At 45.9% G+C, this 21,472-nt stretch overlaps 1 protein-coding gene across 1 annotated transcript in view; it reads left to right on the top strand.

Annotated features, from left to right (window-relative positions):
* PUDP (pseudouridine 5'-phosphatase) overlaps nt 1-21,472 on the top strand; it is a 472,480-nt gene that overhangs the window by 261,815 nt on the left and 189,193 nt on the right. The window lies entirely within an intron of this gene.

The raw sequence follows: 21,472 nt of genomic DNA on the forward strand, positions 1-21,472 counted from the left end.
GACACATGAATGTAAGCTTCACCCAGAAGGGAGAAGGAAGGCTGCTTTGGTATCGGGCAGGTGGAATTCTTGTCCAGAATCCCTGACAGTATCGAGCTTACTACAGGGTTGAATCAACAAGGGAGACGTTCCCATCAAGTGGAGATTTACAGGGTCAGGGGGCAAACTGTTCTTTCTTGGACTGTGTTCTTCCACATCTCTTCTAATTTCCGTTACTGAAACTCTGTCTTCCTCAACATTACCGTGACTTGTATTGGATGTACACAGAACACTGCTTGTAGATGTTTTGTTTGTTTTTCTTTCCCGCCAGGTTCTTGTATTACTAACCCCATTAATTCAATGACAGGACCTGGGGTAGCATTCATGACACTGACTTTCTATTTTATGAGGTGTTCAAGTCTTGGTTCTCATTAATACCCTCCACTGGGGACCACTGAGCCAATTTAAGAGTCTCCTACTGGACCTGAGGCTGAACCTTTATGTTATCATGGGTACTGGTGCAGAAACTCCATGTAGGATACATGGAAGCATTGCCATTCCAAGGTTGTGGGGCTTGGGAGACACATGCCCAACCTCCTTACATTCCCGAGGGATCCAGGAAGACACAGCTCTTTCCCTGGAGCCAGGGTCCCCGCGATTGAAGGGATCCTTGATCACATCGTGTTCTGTCTTTGGTGTCTTGCAGCTTCTGATGCCGCAGGTAAAAGATAATTGTATTCGTGATCTGTTGCAAATCATCTCAAAACTCAGTGGTCTAAAATGACAAAACAAACCTCTCTCTCTCTCTCTTTCTCTCTCTCTCTCTCTCTCTCTCTCTCTCTCTGACTTATAATTTCTATAGGACCAGAAATTCAGGAACAGCTTAATTTAGTGATTCTAATTTTGGGTCTCTTAGGTTTTAAATAATTTGACACGTGGATGTGGGTAGAGGACATTTTGAAGCGCTTAGACCCACCATCACGCTACTCAGTTACGTGGGCAAAAATGATAAGACTTTTTTACTTGATGGTCCAAAACGAACAACAGTAAAACCTTTTGAAACAGAGGTTCTTCGGGCACCTGGGTGGCTCAGTTGGTTAAGCATCCAACTTCAGCTGAGGTCATGATCTCACAGTTTGTCGGTCCGAGCCCCTCATCGGATTCTGGGCTAAAAGCTCGGAGCCTGGAACCTGCTTCAGATTCTCTCTCTCTCTCTCTCTCTCTCTTTGCCACTCCCTCACTTGCACTCTCTCTCTCTCAAAATAAATAAACATTTTAAGAAGTAAAAGATTGAATAACGGAGATCAATGAGATATTGTATATTTGAATATACATGTGAATATAAATGCATACATATCTGTATGACTTTTTCACAGTATTAATATGTACATTTGGAAAGTATTTCTTCCTTACAAAATGACAATTAAACTGGCAGAGAAACTCATTTATCTTTCCATGTTCATTTTGCTATAGAGGGGTATGAGCATTTGAGAGATTTGATGAGCTATTTGCATTGAACAAATGGCCTATCATGTCTGTTCCAAGCGTCTTCCATTGAAGAAGTTGGCAAAGTGCACATTTACACATACACAGTTCACACACACACACCTTGGTGTATTCTGGTTTTTTTATTTTTTTAACAAATACAGTTGTGTAATACTTTTTGGTTATCCAAATAGCTTTCTCAAAATACAAGGTACAAGTATAGAATGGATGTATTTACAGCTTAGGATTTGATCTTAATTTGCTCCACAATTGCCTAGGATTTAATGTTGTATATTTTTACAAAAAATCTTTATGGATACATGCACTTCTACATTGGAGTTGGCAGGAAGCTATTGTTTGTTGAAAAACTCTTGTGGGTCAGGCACATGAAAGATAATAGTCAAATGATCTCTATAAGAACTAAACTGAATATACATTAGTTTCTCTGCTTTACAGATGGGAGACTAAGACTCAGGGAGGTATATTGCTTACACCATTTTCCCTAGGTCACCAAGAGTCATGTTGATGAATAATTCCAAAGAGAGTCCAAAATAGAGACAGACAAATACCTGAACAGCTGCCAGTCTGTCTGTCCATGTATCTATTCCTGAGAATGTTCTCTCTCTCTGTATCATCTATCAATCTATCTATCTATCTATCCATCCCTGTTTCTATCTATCCATCCATCCATCCCTCCATCCCTAGATCCCTATTTCTAACTATCTATCTGAATGTATCTATTCATCCATCTAATTACCCACCATCTACTTTATAGTTTTAAATACACATGCATGTTAGAGATACGTTTTTTTACACAAAACTCGTATTGTAAAAACATAGTTTTGCCCTCCTCTTCTCCCTAACTGCCTGTCCCTGCTATTTTTACATGGTTGTAAATGGCCACTTTTAATAGTTATCTAATACACTTCTGTGAGTGTGTGTGTGTGTGTGTGTGTGTGTACAGGTGTGTGTCCAGCAGGATGTCCAGAACAAAGTCCGATTTACTCTAAGGCAGGTCCTGCTCCAGCCGTGGTTTGTACTCAGACAAGTCAACAGTGAGAGTTGTACAGTGGGGACCTGGGAGGTGCTGACCTCCATAGCAGATTCCGGAAGCGGGCAGCACCTGAGGGGTCCAATTCCAGCCCACTGCTGCTTCACCGGGTTGTCTTTGCCTCTGCCATGGTGCAGCTCTGGAAAGGGCTCTAAATATATTGGTCCACCTCTCTTGCGTGGTCAGCTCTTGCCCCAAGGTCCAGATTTCCCATCCCCATCCTCCTCTTCCGTTACCCCAAATGGGGGAGTCTGTGATTGCTCTCCACAAGCACTTTAGACAAACATGGCATGTAATCACTGATCTATCCACTCCCTACTTGACGCATCGCCTCGGCCTCCCAGTGATGTGAGCTGGCCAAAACCCTGCCCTTTGGAGACCCAGCATTGATGGTCCCATTGGAGTTTTCTGGATGACCTTATGTTTATTTCCAACAAAATTGCAGTCATCTCTCAGGAGGAAGAGTGTGGAGCTGCTCCGGTGGTCTCTTGAATTTGGGCCAATTTGTTCTAAACATGGCGGAATTTCCTTGAGGTGCCTGCGTCGCTTGGTTCTGTTTGCTAGTTTGAACATCACAACTGTTTCTCTTTCTCCTTTTGTGTTTCCTTCTGTAATTTTTCTCAGGTGTGTAGGTTTGTTTAATTACGAGGACAGAGGTAAGAGACCTGTACTTAGGCTGTTTAGATTTGGGTTTTATTTTTTAGCCCAATTTGAGAGACTTTGTTTAGGTGAGAGTTTAACCTTTTCTCTGTTCCAACCATGTGTGATAATACATGTCTGATTGGCTCTACTTGTCTCCTTGCCGATGAGGGATTTTAAGGCTCTCTGGACATTTCCTTTGTGTTCTGTCTTTTGTCCTATGATTATGTCTTATTTGTATACATCTTTTCCAAAGATTGCAAAGGCAGATTCTGCTTTTGAAAATATGCTCTGTGGTTCCCTTTCAGCTTTTCAAGAACATTCTTGCTCTAACCTGAATGTTTCCCTGAATTCATATTGATGCCATAACCCCCGTGGGATGGTATTTATTTGGAGGTGGGGGTCTTTAGGAGATGATCAGGTCATGAGAGTAAAGCCCCCAGGGATGGGATTAGTATCCTCAAGAGACCCGAAAGAGATGTGAGGACACAGAGAGAAGACAGCCATCTATGAACCATGAAGCACGTTCTCCCTACACACCAAATCTGCAGGTGCCTTGATCTTGGACTTGCAACCCCCAGAGCTGTGAGAAATAATTGTGTGTTGCTTATAGGCCCCCCTAGTCTTTGCTATTTTATTATAGTCGCCCAAATAGACTAAGAGAATTATTGAACCCATATTACAAATCTGCATGAAAAAATGCTAAGGAGACCACTTGGCACCTAATAAATGGCTCATAAATATGAGTTACTTTTGTTATTATTGATACTTAAATTGTTCAACATGTGGTGATCTGAAGTGGTTACCTTTAAACTCCCCCCATATCCAACGACAGCAACTTGTATTTTATTGACTTGTGTTTTCATATCGTTTCCTCACAGAATATTGGATCGTAAACCCCAAATTCCGTTTGTTGAACACGTGACAACTAGTATATCTCTTTCAACCCCTTCTGACATTTAATTCATTTGGATAACCATATTTGAAACTTTGTTCTTGCAGGAAACACTATGCATACCTGGTGTTAGTATTTACTTTCGGACGTGGCTTAGAATTAAATTAAAATCAGACCTGTCTTTTCTCCATTCTTTCTTTTTAAGTTTATTTATTTACTTTGAGAGAGAGAGAGAGAGAGAGAGAGTATGAGTGGGGTAGGGACAGAGAGAGAGGGAGAGACAATCCCAAGCAGGCTCTGTATTGGCAGCACGGAGTCCAACGTGGGGCTCAAACTCACGACCTGTGAGATCATGGCCTAAGAAGAGTATTTGGGTTACAAACAAATGGAATCCTTGAGTTTTTGAGAATATTTGCTTTTACACGTGACACCTTTCTTGGTCAGACAGAAAACTCTTTGGATACCAGGTTTTCTTCCTTCAGAAGAAAAAGACATTTCTACTTCAGGCTTCCATAGGAAATATCTGGGCACCACATGATTTTGACTTCTTATGGGTAGCTTCTCTTTATTTTAGATTTTTATTTTATTTTATTATTTTATTTTTATTATTATTTATTTTTATTTTTATTTTTTTTTCCCTGCCCGAATGCTTGAAGAACTCTTTTTCCTTTAACTTCAAAGTTCAGGAAAAGAAAAGTTCCAGATTACATTCTTTGTGAGTGGCTGCCCTTAGTCTCCAGGTTGATACTGTGTTTCCTTGTTTTACGTTTCTCCATAGATCCGTGTCGGTTTTCACCTCTTTTCTTAAATCTTTTTAAAGTTTATTTATTGATTTTTAGAGAGGGAGGGGTGTGTGAGCAGAGAGAGAAGGAGAGAGAGAATCCCAAGCAGGCTCCGTGCTGTCAGTACAGAGCCTGATGCAGGGCTCCAGCCGAGGAACCAGGAGATCATGACCTGAGCCAGAGTCAGAAGCTGACCCGACTGAGTCATACGGGCGCCTCTTTTCTTAACTCTTCGAAAGAAAAGAGATGATTTGTGCCCACAGGCTGGGTCTGGGACTTCTCTCTTGCTCTTGTCTCTGGGCCCTTCTTCTGGGGGGAGAGTTAACACTGTTTCACGGTCACGCCCCAGGGGTATATTTCCTGGTAGCTCCAGGCATGACTTTATGCTGTGAAAACTCCTCTTATCCCATTACTAGATCGTGTGTTCTTTCCCACTCTGGATTAATGGGGTCCCCAAGTCCCCTCATTCACTGCAGCCAGAGCACCACGTCCCTGGACCCACTCAGCATCCTGTGCCCCGGGCTGACACTTCCCTGGGCCCTTTCTGCGGCAGACAGCCTCCCTGTACTTTTCACTCTGGTTTTCCTGACAGTTGCCATCTCTGGGGGCAAAGCACCTGCGAAAGGAGGGAAGGACCAATATTCTACCTTCAGAAGCAACAGCGTCCTGTGTGTGCACCTCTGGGCACTTTTCTTCTGCTCCTCCTGAGGTCTGGACCAGTGGCAGCTGAGCATGCATGGGGTGGGGTGTTTATTGATCTCTCTTCTCTGAGCCAGCCTGTTTGCTCTCATGTACATTGTACAAAAGGTGCCAGGAAGTAGGTGTATGTGGTACAGGTTATGAACACGTGTGGGAAACAGGCGTCAGCCGCATCCCAATCCCACCAATCCCAGGCACCTGTGAAAGTGTTACCCTACCTGGCAAATGGGACTTAAGATTGTGGGTCAGCTGACCTAGAACTAAGGAGGTAATCCGCGGTTATCCAGGTGGGCTCAGTGCACTTGTAAGAATCCTCAAGAGTGGAGGAGGTGTGAGTTAATGCCATGGGATGGTGATTACAGAAATTTAGAGATGCAGGTTGGCTGGGGTTAAGCTGCGAGCCAAGGAAAGGGGACAGCCTCAGGAAAACAGATTCTCCCCTAGTCTAGAAGGAACACAGCCCCACAGAGACCTTCATGTTAGCCAAGTGAGATCCATATTGAACTTGTAACCTATGGGCGCCTGGGTGACTCAGTCAGTTAAGCACCCAAGTCTTCATTTCGGCTCAGGTCACGATCTCAGGGTTCATGAGTTCGAGCCTCACACTGGGCTCCATGCTGACAGCACAGAGCCTGCTTGCGATTTTCTCGCTCTCTCTCTCTCTCTGCCCCTCCTTCACTTGCTTTCTTTCTCTCTCAAAATAAATAAATAAACTTGAATAAAAACTTGTAACCTAAACAGCTATACAATAATACATTTCTTACTTTAAGCTGCTAAATGCTGCTTTGCTTCAGCAGCAGGAAACTAATACGTGTGTATAGGTATATTCATAGACATTCCTGTTTATAGTTACATTTAAAAAATATTTTTGTAACATTTATTTACTTTTGAAAGACAGGGACAGAGCATGAGCAGGGGAGGAGCGGCGAGAGAGAGAAGGAGACACAGAATCCAAAGTAGGCTCCAGACTCTGAGCTGTCAGCACAGAGCCCTACACAGGGTTTGAACTCACGGACCTTGAGATCTTGACCTGAGCTGAAGTCGGATGATTAACCGACTGAGCCACCCAGGCGCCCCTCGTAGGTACATTTTTGAAGCACAGAGCTGAGAGCAAGAATGTTCTCCTGTCTGAGTCCCAACAGTGCCTGCATGCCCACGTTGCCACTATATAAACATGGATGTATCGCTGTCAGTCACGATCAGGGAAATGTGTTGGGCCCTGCAAAACCGCAGCAGTCCTGCTGGAGAACCAGTCCTTCCTGGCCTCTGTGCTACATCTGGGATAGTTAACGGGATCAAAGGGGCAAGCTTCCTGCCCTCCTGGAACCCGCAGACCAGCTGGGGGAAGGTGACCCCTCTCTCTTCTGGAGATTATGGTGACTCTGTGGCTTTCCTTTTACATGGAAATGATAGACTGAGGAAGGCTTAGAGATGATGCTAACAGCAGGAAGGTCAAGAATCAGCCAGATGCCTCTGTTGCTGCATTAGTGCAAATACTTTGTATAGTTTCTCCTAGATATTGAAACCTAGGACTTACACAACTAGTCTGCTGCTACATTGACATGAAGATCAAGCTTTCTAGAATTTTTCTTTTCTTTTGCTACTACGTATATGTTTTTGAGTTTATGGTACTATGTATATGCTTAGATGTGTATCTGTATACATATATAAGTTTATGATACTATGTGTATCTATGACAGTTTACACTGCGATGTATGTACATATGGGTTTTGCTACTTTGTATATCAATGAAGCTTATGAAATGTGTGTATATGTATCATATACGTATATAGGTATATATATATGTATTATATATATATATAATACATATATATATATATATATATATATATCCACATCCATGTAAAATGTCAGCTCTACAGCTCTATTAAATAAGAATCTCCCTTATTCCTCCTTTTCTTTTAGTGGTCCTAACTGGCATTCTGGTCACAGGTACAGGAGTTTTGGCAATGACGAAGTTAAGAACCACCTTCTGTAATGAGATGATAACTCCCTCTATAAGGATTCCGTTAAGCTCCAGAGTAGAACCAAGAATGAAGTTAGCATATTTGGTGTTCAATATAGATTTCACACTTGTTACAGCCATGTCTCAAGGTGCATACAGATACTACTTCTGTTCAGTGTCAAAATTTTGCAGTAAAGATCTTGTTTTAAGGTATATTATAAAGTTAAATGAAATTAGTGTCCCAATAAAAATACATAGGAAATTTTTTCAAACCCCAGCTCAGACCATCTTCCTTTTGGAAATGAGAAAAGAAGAGTAGGTGTCAGGAGAATTTTTAAAATACTGGATATTATTTCTGACGAAGTCAAGAGAATTTATGAAGGGGGTAGTCAATGTTGTGGGTTAGGTCAAGAGTCGGTGGTAGTTATTGTAGCAACGGCCTTAACTTAATTCTCCCAAGATCAGGTCAGTGGGCTGGTTTTGATCACGCGTGCGCGACCCAGATGCCACCCGCCCCTTTGAATGAGTCTTAGGCACCAGCGACTCTGAAACGAGCCCTGTTTCTGGTATGGAGGCCTGGGCGACAAGGAACTTTGCACGACAGGGTCTGTTCTTATGCACAGCAGCTGGGGCAGGGCTCACAGTTGGGGCCAGAATGGGAAGGGGACGCGGAGATTCTGCAGAAAGCTCCAGGACACCTGCAACCTGGCCACAGGTGGGCCATGGGCTTCACGGCCTACATGCATCCTATGTGAGTAATACGGGAGTATGTGAGTAACACTCCCTATGTGAGTAATACTGGAAACCCAACACTCTGCTTCCCATAGCTACACCCCTCCCCCAGCACGCTAGGGAGGTGGGTTCATGTCCACTAGGTCACGTCCAAGAAGGGTCAGAAACCCACCCGTGCCCATCCCCAAGGTTCCCAAGGAGACAGACAGTGGCCCGTGCTATCACACCCCCGGCGCGACCCATCCTTCCCCGCATCCAGTCCCTTTCCCTCCCGCAAGCGCCAGGAGCTCACTGCTCGTCTTCCTCCGACCGTGCAGGTGGGCTTCGAATGACTCCTGTCAGCTGTTTCTCTCTGCCCTAATTCTCTCTGTGCACTTAGAAGGTGATGTGCAGCTTTTATTTTTCTGGGATCAGCAAAGCCTGGGTAGGGTTTCCTGGGGTGTTTTCAAGAGCAGTCTGGAAGCGTCTCATGGGGGTAGTTGAACAGGTATTTTGTTTCATTTCACTGTAGGCGGTCCTAACACGCTGTGTGCAGTGGTAACATTTAGTGCCTCTTGCACCCTCTTCCGGGATGCCCTCCTGCCCTTTGAGCCCCACAACCCATACCTGTCTCCCAGCACCTCCTTGTCCTTCAGTAGTCAGCTCAACATCCTTTACTGAAATGTTCCTCAAGTCAGCAGAAGTGTTGGCTTCCAAAACATGGGCTTTTTAAGAGAGATTTTTAACATTTAATACCTTAAAATTTAATTTTTTCCTGTGAATGCCCACCCCACGGATGATTTTATATACAAAAGGATGCATGCCGTTGCGCATAGGCTTTCCATGCATTCTCTGAATTCTTCCCTTTGGGAAGAAGGTGACCTCAAGCCTTAGCTCCCCTCCAAACTCTGTGAGCACGCAGACCCGCACCTGGTAACAACACAACCGTGAGACCTGCACCAGAATGTCTTCTTCCTGGTTTGTGGTGTGAACCTTCCCCGCGTGGGGGCCTTTCTCCGTGTTTGAAACGATCTCCCGGATTCTGTTTTCCTCTCTGAAAATGTTATGCCGAGCACAAAGGCATCACATAGGCCACACTGCTCCTAGGCTGTGGCTAAACATGAATATCCACGGAGAAAAGAAATCCCCTCATAAAACTGACGAGGCAGCAGAATCACCTGTCAGAACCTTGTGAATGGAGACAAATTATTGCACCTGCAGGCCTGGTTTAAAAAAAAAAATAGCATGAATCCATGAAGGCTTTTTTCAGATATGATTTTGAGTGGATCCCTTCTTCCACTGATTCATTCATTCTGCGGAATAAAAAGGGAGAAATTACGAATGTCGTTTAATTATGCAAATCTTGTCACTAACGAGGCTCTGCATGTGTCTGTGTAGCCATTGTGTGGGCCACCATTGCATTCGATGCATAAATTAGGACATGCGACCTGTACCCTATCTTCTTGGGAGAGTACGTGTAAAATTCTGGAGGGAGGGAGACAGGGCGAGAGAGGGAGAAAGAGAGAGGCAGGCTGTGTGTTATGTGACGTATCGGTAAGATTCAGGGCCAAGACGGAAATAATTACGGGATAGGATTTTCGTGGAAAGCAATGAGCAGCCTTCAGAACCATATTCTCCTCTTGGACAGAGAACCCCGTCTTCACATTGTTGACGTAAGTCACAATTTCACCAAAGTCCTTTCTTTAATAAGTCAGTGAGCTTGGGGTACCTGCGTGGCTCAGGTGGGTGAGAGTTGCTCTTCGGCTCAGTTCATGATGTCACGGCTCGCGGGTTCAAGCCCCGCGTCGGGCTCTGTGCTGACAGCTCAGAGCCTGGAGCCTGCTTCCGATTCGCTGTCCCCCTCTCTCTCTGCCCATCCACTACTTGTGATCTCTCAAGAATAAATAAAACATTTATAGATACAGGTATAGATATAGATATTAGATATATATAGTATAGATTATTACAATTATCATATAGATTATAGATAATGATAATATGGGTTATAATGTAGAATTATATCTATAGATAATATAGATATCTCACTGAGATTTGGATTCTCCGCTCATACTTAAGTAATGTCCCTTAAGTGTTAAACTTTTAGGGGTCTAAGTTCATTTCGCCAAATAGTACCAGTAACAGGTATATCTTCCCAGAAGGAGTTTCCTAGCAAGCTCTAGAAATAACAGGGAGAAAGAATGAAGAACTCTACACATATTGTTTTCTTTAACTATTTCATTAACCTTTTGAACTATGAGGACCACCATCATAAACGTGATCATTCCCATTTCTTCAATGATAAAAAGGGTAAGCTTAGAGAATCAATCACATGCACCCACGTCTCAAGTGGTTTAATTAAATTCAGCTGTACATCCAAATCTGGATGCCTGAAAAGCACATGATTTTTTTTTTTTTTTTTTTTATAATGCTGCCGGATATTGTATTTTACCTGTGGCAGGTGATACAAGGCGCAGGAATAAAGCAAGCAAGCACTCACCCGATCCTACATGCCTGCGCTGTTCTGGGCTTGTTCCCACGGTACAGTCACGGCACAGACACCCAAGGTAGATCCTGTGTGGGCTCACCAATACCAGTCTTCATGACTGTTTTGACGGCGGGGTGGAGGTTGCCCGCTGACATGGACTTAGGTGCACGTTTGGAAAACACAAAAGCTAATAGGAAGAAAATGGACACAGAGAGGGTTTGTTCCGTGTGTTCAAGATTCCATTCACTTTGTTATTATTTTCTAGTGTTCACTTATTATATCTGAGGGAGGGTGAGACACAGTGCTAGCCAGGTAGGGGTAGAGAGAGAGGGAGACACGGAATCCGAAGCAGGCTCCAGGCACTGAGCTGTCAGCACAGAGCCCGCCGCGGGCCTTGAACCCACAAACCGTGAGACCACAACCTGAGCCAAAGTCGGACGCTCAACCGAGTGAGCCACCCAGGCGCCCCACGAATCCATTCACTTTAAGTCAGGACACTCTAGCTGGCAGACAAACTGATTCGTGGAATCTTACGTAAAATGTTTTTGCGGTATTCTTGCGACGGTCCTCTGCCTTGACCTGACCTGGACCAAAGGAGACTGAAGTCCTTCTCAGGTCTGCTGAGAGTCACTCAGCATGTGCCTTTCAAACTGCTGGCATTTGGTTCTAAATAGTCTAAAGGACGCCACCGGAGGGCTGTGTGTGTCAGGACGCAGTTTCCGCGTGCGTCTCAACCTTCAAGGCTATCGGAGAACAAAGGTCCCCAGCTTGAGCAAGGAGAATTCATCTACAACACGGGCCTGGGCACATCAAGCAGAAACAAGAAAAGAGCTATCCTGGGGCAGTGGCTGTCACAACACGTGCTGGCACTTTTGCACTTCTAAGTTGTTGCTTATGGAGTTGTGCAAAAATACATCCTGGACACACCTGGGGGGCTCAGTCGGTTGAGCTTCTGACTTCGGCTCAAGTCATGATCTCGTGGTTCGTGAGTTCAAGCCCCACGTCAGGCTCTGTGCTGACAGCTCGGAGCCCTGAGCCTGCTTCGGATTCTGTGTCTCCCTCTCCGTCTGCCCCGCCGTGGCTGAACGGTCTCTCCCTCTCCCTCTCTCTCTGTCTCAAAAATAAATAAAACATTAAAATAAATATCCTGGATATCGTGGCCAGATTGAAATGAGATGTCCTAAGATGGGAGTTGGGGAGAAGAGACCCAGACAGACATCCCTCTTGTGTTTCCTGAGGGTCACAACCCCCGTGTCATTTCCTCCCCCTGTGTGTGTGCAGGGGGACTGGTGACTCCCTTTAGGATGAGTAGAGACAACGTGATCTGACGTTAGCGTATTGTCTTCATCAGCTCGGGCTACCATAACAACATCCCATGAGCTTGGTGGCTCAAAAGGCACACACCTATTTCGCACAGTTCTGGAGGCTGGGAGTCTGGCGAGGGTCCCACCACGTCAGGTTCTGGTGCTGACCCTGCACCGGGCTTGCAGACGTCAGCTTTCTCACAGTGTGTTGGGGGTGTGTTGGGGGTGGTTGGCGTCGGCCACCCCACCCCCCCGTGTCGTTCAAGCCTCAACCGTAATCTTCAAACTCAGTTATCTTTAAAGAAAGCTCGTGACCAAAAAGCAGTTCCTTTCTTCCCACCTCATTGCCGCTCCCATTCAAACTGCTTTCCTAGAGGGCATCAACTCCTTCCCTCTTTCTTCTGAAACGTAGAGATATTTCTTCCGAAATAACTGTTCATTTGTTTCGAGGCAACTCTTCTCTATTAGCATGAAAGCAATTTGAAAACAATCAGCAAAAGAAACAAAAGCACCAACCTACCTCTCAATCCACTCCCTTCACTATCTGAACATATTTAGTGCCGGTAGAAATAGGGAGATTATTGACGGAGAGCACCTTCTAAAAACTCTAGAACTTAACTCCTCTTGCAAGACTGAAACTCTATACCTATCGAACACTCTCCCCATCTCCCCTGCCTCCAGCCCCTTGGCAATGACCGTTCTTTTTTCTGTCCTCTTTGCATGCAAGACTCATTTTCCCATTTGTTCTGGACCAAGCCTTGTTCGTTTCTTAAAGCCAAGAGAAGAGCCCTTTACAAAGAGAGTGTGCTCCATGCATACGGATGGAGCCGTCTTTAAAATCTGAACTTGGGGGCGCCTGGGTGGCGCAGCCGGTTAAGCGTCCGACTTCAGCCAGGTCACGATCTCGCGGTCCGTGAGTTCGAGCCCCGCGTCGGGCTCTGGGCCGATGGCTCAGAGCCTGGAGCCTGTTTCCGATTCTGTGTCTCCCTCTCTCTCTGCCCCTCCCCCGTTCATGCTCTGTCTCTCTCTGTCCCAAAAATAAATAAACGTTGAAAAAAAAATTTAAAAAAATAAAAATAAAAAAAAAAAATGAAATCTGAACTTCCCAGTGTCCCATAACGGAAAGAGAGCGTGGGTTGTTGTTTTCTGGATGGTTGTTCAGACCTTGACGTGCGTCCTTCCTGTCATGGTGCCCACACAGACATAAAATCCTGACCTCGGTGTCTACACATCCAGGCATCCACATTCCTAAGCTCCACATCCATCCTTCCCCCTCACCCCAGGCTCCCAGCAGCTGCCCAGAACCCTAAGCAAAGGCAGACAGACCTCCTGGGAGGTGGTGATTTGCATGACACTGGAACCTAGCAAATTCCGCAGGTTTTAAAGCAGGGATTCTGGGACCCTTCAATGAAGACTTGAAGGGTTTGACAGAATTGCAAAAACTCCCACCCACCACCCACGCTAGACGAGTGTTTCAGAGTTACGCGCGTGACCTCACTCCCCACTCGCCGTGGCGCCATGGTGCTCTTCTGTGATGTCTCGCCGTGAGCCTCCGGATGGTAGATTAAAGGGTGTCTGTGCACGCCTTTCTCCCCATAATTTCCGGCAGCGACTCCAGCCCAGAGATGCAAATCCTTCTGCTCAGAGGACGCCCGTAAGTCACAGAAGTCACAGGACCACCGTGCGGCTTGCCCCTGGCGTGATTCCAACCCCGGGGAACATCTCCATGTCAGCTGCTCATGCTCCGTTACTCACTCTTCTCACCCCCGCCCCTGCGTGTTCTGTTTTCTCCTTTTTCTCGCTCGGGGTGACCGCTTTTCCTGGAGGCCTCTGCCTCCTTCTTTCCCACTTCTGAATGGTACAGTTCGGGCGGTCAGGGATGCCTGGCCTTTTTGCCACGTTTGCTCGTGGAACACGACGCTCTGATTTACAACCCCTTCTCGCCCGGATGAGCCACAAGTGTTAACGGGTGAACATGACATACACAGAGGATAGAGGATGGCCCTCGAGGGAGACCTACCTGTTTCCAGATCTTTGCGTCGCTGCTCACATGGGCCACTCACTCCGCCCCCAATACTGAAGGTCCTGGTACATTCGCCAGAGCAAATGTCTTCAAGACACGCCGGTGAAACCTTCATTTGTAACAGTCGGAACTTGGTTGTGAGGAGGAAGAGAGAGGGGTTCTTGGATTTGCTGGGTTCCGGTTCACAGGGTGAAGCAGTGCCTTCCCGCCCACTGTCATTTGGGTGGGGGGGGGACAGTAGCAATGAGCAGTTCGGTGACTGCATGAACTTGGGCCCAATGTCTCAGTCCTGAGCCTCAGCCGGTATTCATCATACATCACTCTCTTTTTCCACATCCTCCCCCATCCTTCATCCTGTCAGAGGTCAACAGTTGCTCGCTTAACAATTAGGTAATCTTATCACGGACTTCTGGGAGTCGCAGTACTTCTGAACGGGGATGGTGCTGCCCCCTTATGGAACATTTGGGAAATTTGGGAGGCCATTTTCAGTAGTTGCCTTAATGACCACCCTTAACCATTTCGAGGTTAGATTCGCTCAGCGTGGTATGCTGGAACCCACAGGCAGCCCCACCACAAAGAACGAGCCCCCACCTCCTGCATGGTTTTCAAAAGCCTTACTAGTTACCCCTCTCGGTGAAAAACCTTTTCATAATTATTGGTGCCTACAAAGGAACTCTATCTCCTCTGTAAACTCAAGTATTTTTCCTCCCAGGACAATTTTCTTGAGTCTAAGTGTCACGTGCCATCAGCAAGATTATACAATTGACCCTTAAACGATGGTCCTTTCCTATGCAGATCCTTTTCTATAAATACATCAGAATACCATAAATCTATTTTCTCTTCCTTATGATTTTCTTAATCACATTGTCTTGTCTCTAGCTTACGCTACTGTAAGACTGCAGTATATTATACAGAGAACATCCCAGAAATGTGTGAGTCTACTGTTCATGTTGTCAGTTAGACTTCTGGTCAACAGTAAGCTATCAGTAATTAAGTTTTGGGAGAGTCAAAAGTTTTACTTGGGTTTTTGACTGTGTAAGAGGAGGTGGGAATTGGAGCACCTAACTCCCACGATGTTTGAAAGTCATCCGTACTTGGTAATGCTTAGGATTCTGACAGATCTTGAACCCCATTATGGGAAATCACTTGACTGATACGACCTCTACTCACCATATTGGAATCATCTTAACACACAGAAGACTTTCCACTTTGGACCATGTTTTCTGTGATAGTGTGTCACAGTCTGTTTCATTCCATATCCTGAGCAGAGCGTTTGATACTATGCTTATAAATAAGGGCAACCCAAGCTTGTGCGAGGAAATGCCATCTATTGGCTCTCTCCCCTCAGACAGCCTATAATTTGTCTTGGCACAGAGCCTAACTTTACTTGCTGTTATTTCCTTTTCTTTTCCTCTTAACATTGTCAGAGAAATACTGTCTGTTGGTCCTTATGTTTGTTTTATTTATTTTTTTAATGTTTATTTGTTTTTGAGAGACAAAGAGAGACAGGGAGTAAGCGAGAGACGGGCAGACCCAGAGGGAGACACAGAATCCGAAGCAGGCTCCGGGCTCCAAGCTGTCAGCAGCACAGAGCCCAACGCGGGGCTTGAACCCATGAACTGCGACATCATGACCTGAGCCGGAACTGGACACTTAATCGACTGAGCCACCCAGGCACCCCTGTTGGTCCTTATGTTAATGCTGCTTGTTACTAGTGCCCTCTACATTCTACTCTTCCCACTTCTGCCTTTTCCTTTTGGACCGTCTTCTGATCTCTTCCTAAACTCAGGCTTATGCTTCCTAAGGAGGCACCAGTGTCTTTACTTACTTACGTAATCTCATGCCGTCAGGCCTAACTGTTAATGCATTGGGGTACGCATTATTTTTTTTTTTTAATTTTTTTTTCAACGTTTTTATTTATTTATGGGACAGACAGAGACAGAGCATGAACGGGGGAGGGGCAGAGAGAGAGGGAGACACAGAATCGGAAACAGGCTCCAGGCTCCGAGCCATCAGCCCAGAGCCCAACGCGGGGCTCGAACTCACGGACCGCGAGATCGTGACCTGGCTGAAGTCGGACGCTCAACCGACTGCGCCACCCAGGCGCCCCGGGGTACGCATTATTTACCTGGAACTGTTTTCCTTGATTTTCTCCTTTGCAGCATAGATAGGGCATGATACGGATTCCTTTTCTTTCTTTTTAAAAAATATTTATTTATTCTGGGGAGAGCGCAAGTTGAACAGGGGCAGGGAGAGGGGGACAGAGGATCTGAAATGGGCTCTGCACTGACAGGCAGACACCAGCAAGCCCGACGCGGGGCTCAAACTCAGGAACTGCGAGATCATGACCTGAGTCGAAGTCAGACGCTCAACCGACTGACTGAGCCACCCAGGTGACCCTATACGGATTTATTTCCAAATTCTGATTGTGGGAAGTTATATCATGCATCAGTCTTAATGTCAAGATAAAGAAGGCATTACATTTGTTATAAACAAAGCACCCTGATGGACAGAATGTTGAAGAACTCTGGTGTGTAGGTAGGAAAGTAATATGAGAGGGACCGCCCCCCCCCCCCCACATGGCACACCTTCTTGGCTAAGGAACATTTAAATTTTTTTAAGGCTTTATTTTATTTTTGAGAGAGACAGACAGACAGAGCATGAGCAGGGGAGGGGCAGAGAGAGAGGGAGACGCACAATCCGAAGCAGGCTCCAGGCTCTGAACTGTCAGCACAGAGCCCAACACAGGGCTCAAATCCATGAAACACAAGATCATGACCTGAGACGAAGCCGAATGCTTAACAGACTGAACCACCCAGGCTACGTAACCTTTTACGGTGGTCCATGAAGGCATGATAACATCCTGGATCGATGAATGAAAAAGAGAGATTAGCTCATGAGCGGGGCAAGAGCAGTGGGCCAGCATTTTGGTCTGGCTTGGCTTATGAGACTATGTACAGCTCTTAAGAGGCTCAGTTGTCTTCATGTGCCTAATGCCAAACACACCGTGTCCAGCAACTGGGCAGATGTCCACTCACCTGACAAGGACGTGTTCTTACGTTGCTGCCTCTGGGTAGGTTAGTTCTTTTCACACCGTTGCACTGATTTGTTTCGAGGTATGACTTGCCAACGCAACCATTTTCTCTTTGAGGATAAGGGATATTTCTTGTTCATCTTTGTGTCCTTGGACTTGAGTATTGAATACTATAAGGTACTTCAAACATGCTGGTAGACTCAAGACACTAGTGCAATCGTGTATTTCCAAGGGTAGGTAAGTTTACGTCTGTAGTTTAACATCCCTAACTTGACTACTTTGAGTAGCCAGGAAACACATTGTTGTGCTTAGCTGCAATCATGAACATAAACGTGCTTGAGAGCCATGGTCGTTATTGTAATTCTCCCTTAGTTTGGCAATTTCAGATGAAAGGGAAAGGGACCGGGCGGCTTTATTTCTACTATCCAGGCATCAAAATCAGAGCATAAATGCACTACAGCTTTATGCATATCAAGGGTCATTTCCTGGAGGCACACATCATAACCACAGAATAAAATTTACATTCCTGCAGGCTTTAATTTCATATTTATGAAATTTTTATAGGTTTTCTAATAGAGAGTCTGCCTAAAGTTTGGCCAAGGTGTGAAAAATATTTTATAGTAAATGGCTGTATCCAGCACTGTTTTCTAGACATGAGAGTAAAAATACACATAGTGGAAACATTTTCAGATGAAAGACTAAAGTATCCTGGACATTAATCTCATGTCATTCCCTGCTATTAAGTACTTTGATATACATGAGGGGGCTGGGGCCCAGATATATCGTCACGCCGCCAGTAAATGATGGATATGTCGGAGCCCGATTTCCCTAACGCTAAAACCATTTCTCTGCTAGACTGTATTCCTCATTTATGCAATGTCTTTCTTTTGTCTTTATATATTTTTTTCAGACTTCCTTTCCCTAAACGGAGCTGGTACCATCGTTTTGGCTATTCCCTTCATGAACATATTTTCCCCTGGTCAAATTTAGCCACCTTTCCTTGTCTCGCCTCGTTAACAAATGCTTCCCAGTATCTATGATAGAGACACATCCCTTTGCGTCTGTCTGTATGGCACGTGGAAATTTCAGCCTGCCAGACTATCACTTTGAATATCCATCCTCATAAGTGGGGATGAGGGCAGGAGTGGTCCAGCCAACAGCTGGTCTTTCTGTGGGATGGTGCTGACCTGGTTTGATTATCCTGAAAAGAGACGGCGTCTTATTCTCTCCCGCAACAGGCTTGGTCGTCACACACCCCGTGTTCTCTGCCAGTATCACACACGTTAAAAATTCACCACGCCCACGCTCCTCCTCTTCCCATGTCAAAACCCAGAGACGCAGGGACACGGTTTCTCTTGCACGTGCAAGTGACCAAAGCCTGACCCGGGACATGAAGGGTGAGATACTGAAAAGCACATTTTGACCCACAAAGATTTCAGTCAGCCGTTTCATCGAGATGCCTCCTTTGATTATCTGTTGCGTTACAATTACCTAAAACCCGGGGCGGCAATCCCAAACAGCCAACGTGGGCTGATACAACTGTGTCTGTACCTGGATGTGGGATTTCTCTGCCCGTGTTGCACGTTTATTTCACGACCTCGATCAGGAATTAGAGGGACAGCAAAACAAAGGGCAGGAGACCAGAAACAAAAACAATAGCTCCTTGGAGACATTGCTTCAGCTTAGCTACGTAAAGATGATCGAGATTGTCAAAAGCAAAAATAACCCACTACCCAGCCTTCCCAGTGGCACCCTCTCAGACGGCTCCTTGTCAGCTCTCTCATGATGGACACTGTCTGTTTTGTCGCCGCAGAGGAATCTCAACCGTAACGAGTTACAGACTTAATTCTCCGCTTCTCCCTCTCTCACCGTCCACTGCCACAACATCACCCTCCTGCACCTTCCCCTGTCTCGTGAAATACCGACACCTCCAGGACGTGTGCCCCGCCAGGTCCAACCTTCACACCTTTTCTGTCCCATCACTCTCCCCTCCCAACCTCTGATGTGTCCGAAAATCTTGCCTGGCTGACTCTCAAAATGTCCCCCCACCCACCCAGGTTGAAGATGAGGGTGTGGCTGGAAGAAGCTTGGGGAAGGAGAGACACAAGAAAGACAATAAACACGAGCCAAACTGCACGTTATGAATCCTAAGTGCCATGAAGAACACACACAGGCAGGGCACGGGGGTGCTGGGGAAGCCGTCCACACCCCTGAGAGGAGGTGGCCACACAGCCAGCATCTCCAGATTGTCTACGGTAGGACAAAGCACCACCTTGTCTCACTGGCTTTGCTTCAGCCCCCTTCCCTTTGGGGCCGATGCTACAGTCCAGGCTACACTCAGCCTCCCAATGACCAGGGAAAGGGACCGGTCGATGATGAAATTCTTCAACTCAAATGTCACCTCTGGCTGAGCACTGACCTTAGAAAGAACTACCAAATTCATGCCGTGCCCTCTTTTGCTGTGCAAACCGTGGCTCCTGGCTTTCCTTCCCTTTGCTCTCTGGACGTCATGCCCCCTGGCTCTCCCGTTACCCGTGCTTGTGACTTGCTGCCCTCAGGACTCAACATGCTGCCTCCCGGTCTGGGTGCCCTTCACCTCATCTTCTCCAGAAACCTCTATTACGTCTCCAACAACCAACTGTCCTTGCGTTGCAAAGCTCTTCCCTTGTTTCTCCTTCATCCATTAGATCCTTCTCAAATTCTCCCACTGCCCCAGACTTCTGTCCACAGACCCAATGGTAACTTGTGATTCGTGAATACCTCTCTGGTCACTTGGTCGGATGCCTCTCCCCTTCCACCACCTCTCTTTGGATGGTGCGGACGGGTAGAAAGTCTCTTTGGTTCCGCGATGTCTATTGGGCATCCAACACAGCCCATGAAACGTTGGTTGAATTGAATCAGTGGTTGTCAACCAGGGGTCACTGCAGCCTCACACCCACCCTGCTCAGGGAGCACTTGGAAACAGCTGGAGATGTTCATTCTCACAACTGAGTGGATGCTACTGCTATTTGTACATAGAGGAATGCGCGAAACAACCCAGGGCCCTTGCAGGAAGGCAATCCTGCCCCTGTGAACTTAGCTCTCTTCTCTAGGACATCAAACGACAACAGAGACTACGACCCCATTGGCTGGGTCCAGCGGGATCCCTTGGCTGGGATCTTTCCAGCTCTGAGGGAACTTTGGCCAGATGTACAAACTCAAAGCAGAGTGAGAAGCATCCGCTGGCCTGAATTCTTCACCAATTGCTGACGGCAGTGTAAATGCATATATACTCTCGTGCCTGATGTCTGTATGTATACATTTCATACAGATGCCCCACACTCTTTTCTCTTATATGCCATTAATTCTGGAACCTTTCCAATCACGTCATCTCAAACACTTTTCTAAAGTTTCACGCTACATCTACTGCAGAGAACATCAAACTCATCAACGAAATATGTATTAATTTTAATACTGAAATAACGAAACCATTCTCCCGAATTAAATTACCATATGTTGGCCTGTGACTGTAAGTCTTGCGAATATAATTAAAATATCACAAAGGAGAAAGCATCAATATTATTTACCTTGAAGCCATTCCTGTACAGAGTGACAGGAACGGTTGTGCAATTATCTGGCGAATTGATCGATGCGGACCGTTAATCTGTGTGTTTCAGACACTCTGGCCTGTTTTTCTTATCTGCTACCATTATAAATTTCTCAGCGGTGTAAAATAGGATTGTACCATTTCCTTCAGCAGTGAAGAAACGCGTCAAGCTCCGGGATATGTAAATCTCTTATCAAAAGTTTAGGAATTATCGCGTTCGTAAGAGAGAAATTGGAGATAAGGTTGAATTCCCATGAGCCAGTCTTTCAGAAGGGGCCACACGTTCCCTTCTGCAGTCGCTGCCTGTCTCTCTTTTGTGGTTACAGTGGCTTCCGTGCAAAGCACGTGTTCTACGAGTGATGAGGTTGCTGGGTGTGATGTGTTTTATTGCCTAAAAACTGGAAAATGTATTTCATCTTTGCTTTTGCCTTTCTGTAGATATTCCGCTTCTTTTCTCTGAAGATTCCCACCATGAGAAGATAGACATGTCTTGACCCGTTTCCTGTCCCAATCTATGTCTCTTTATTGGTGGACTATTTCTTGCTGCATCATACTTTGGGTTGAAAGGTAGATTCTGACTCAGGTCAAGAATACTGAATGGGTTTGCGTGTCCTTTGACTGACGGATGAAAGGCAAAGGTCTCATCCCCGCCTTGGATGCTGTTTCATGGCTCCAGGGTCAGCTCGGGGCTCCCCCCTCTGGTGGTGCCACCATTTCCCACTGACTGTACCCTCCTGACATCGTCCCTCCTGTATGAGCTGCTGTCACCCAGTCTAGTGTGGAGACTAAGGGCATAGAATCTGGAGCCAGACTGCCCGTGTCACACCCCTACA

The sequence above is a fragment of the Herpailurus yagouaroundi genome, unplaced genomic scaffold (genome assembly GCF_014898765.1).
Source record: "Herpailurus yagouaroundi ecotype Mexico unplaced genomic scaffold, PumYag 248, whole genome shotgun sequence".
Classification (NCBI taxonomy): Eukaryota; Metazoa; Chordata; class Mammalia; order Carnivora; family Felidae; genus Herpailurus; species Herpailurus yagouaroundi.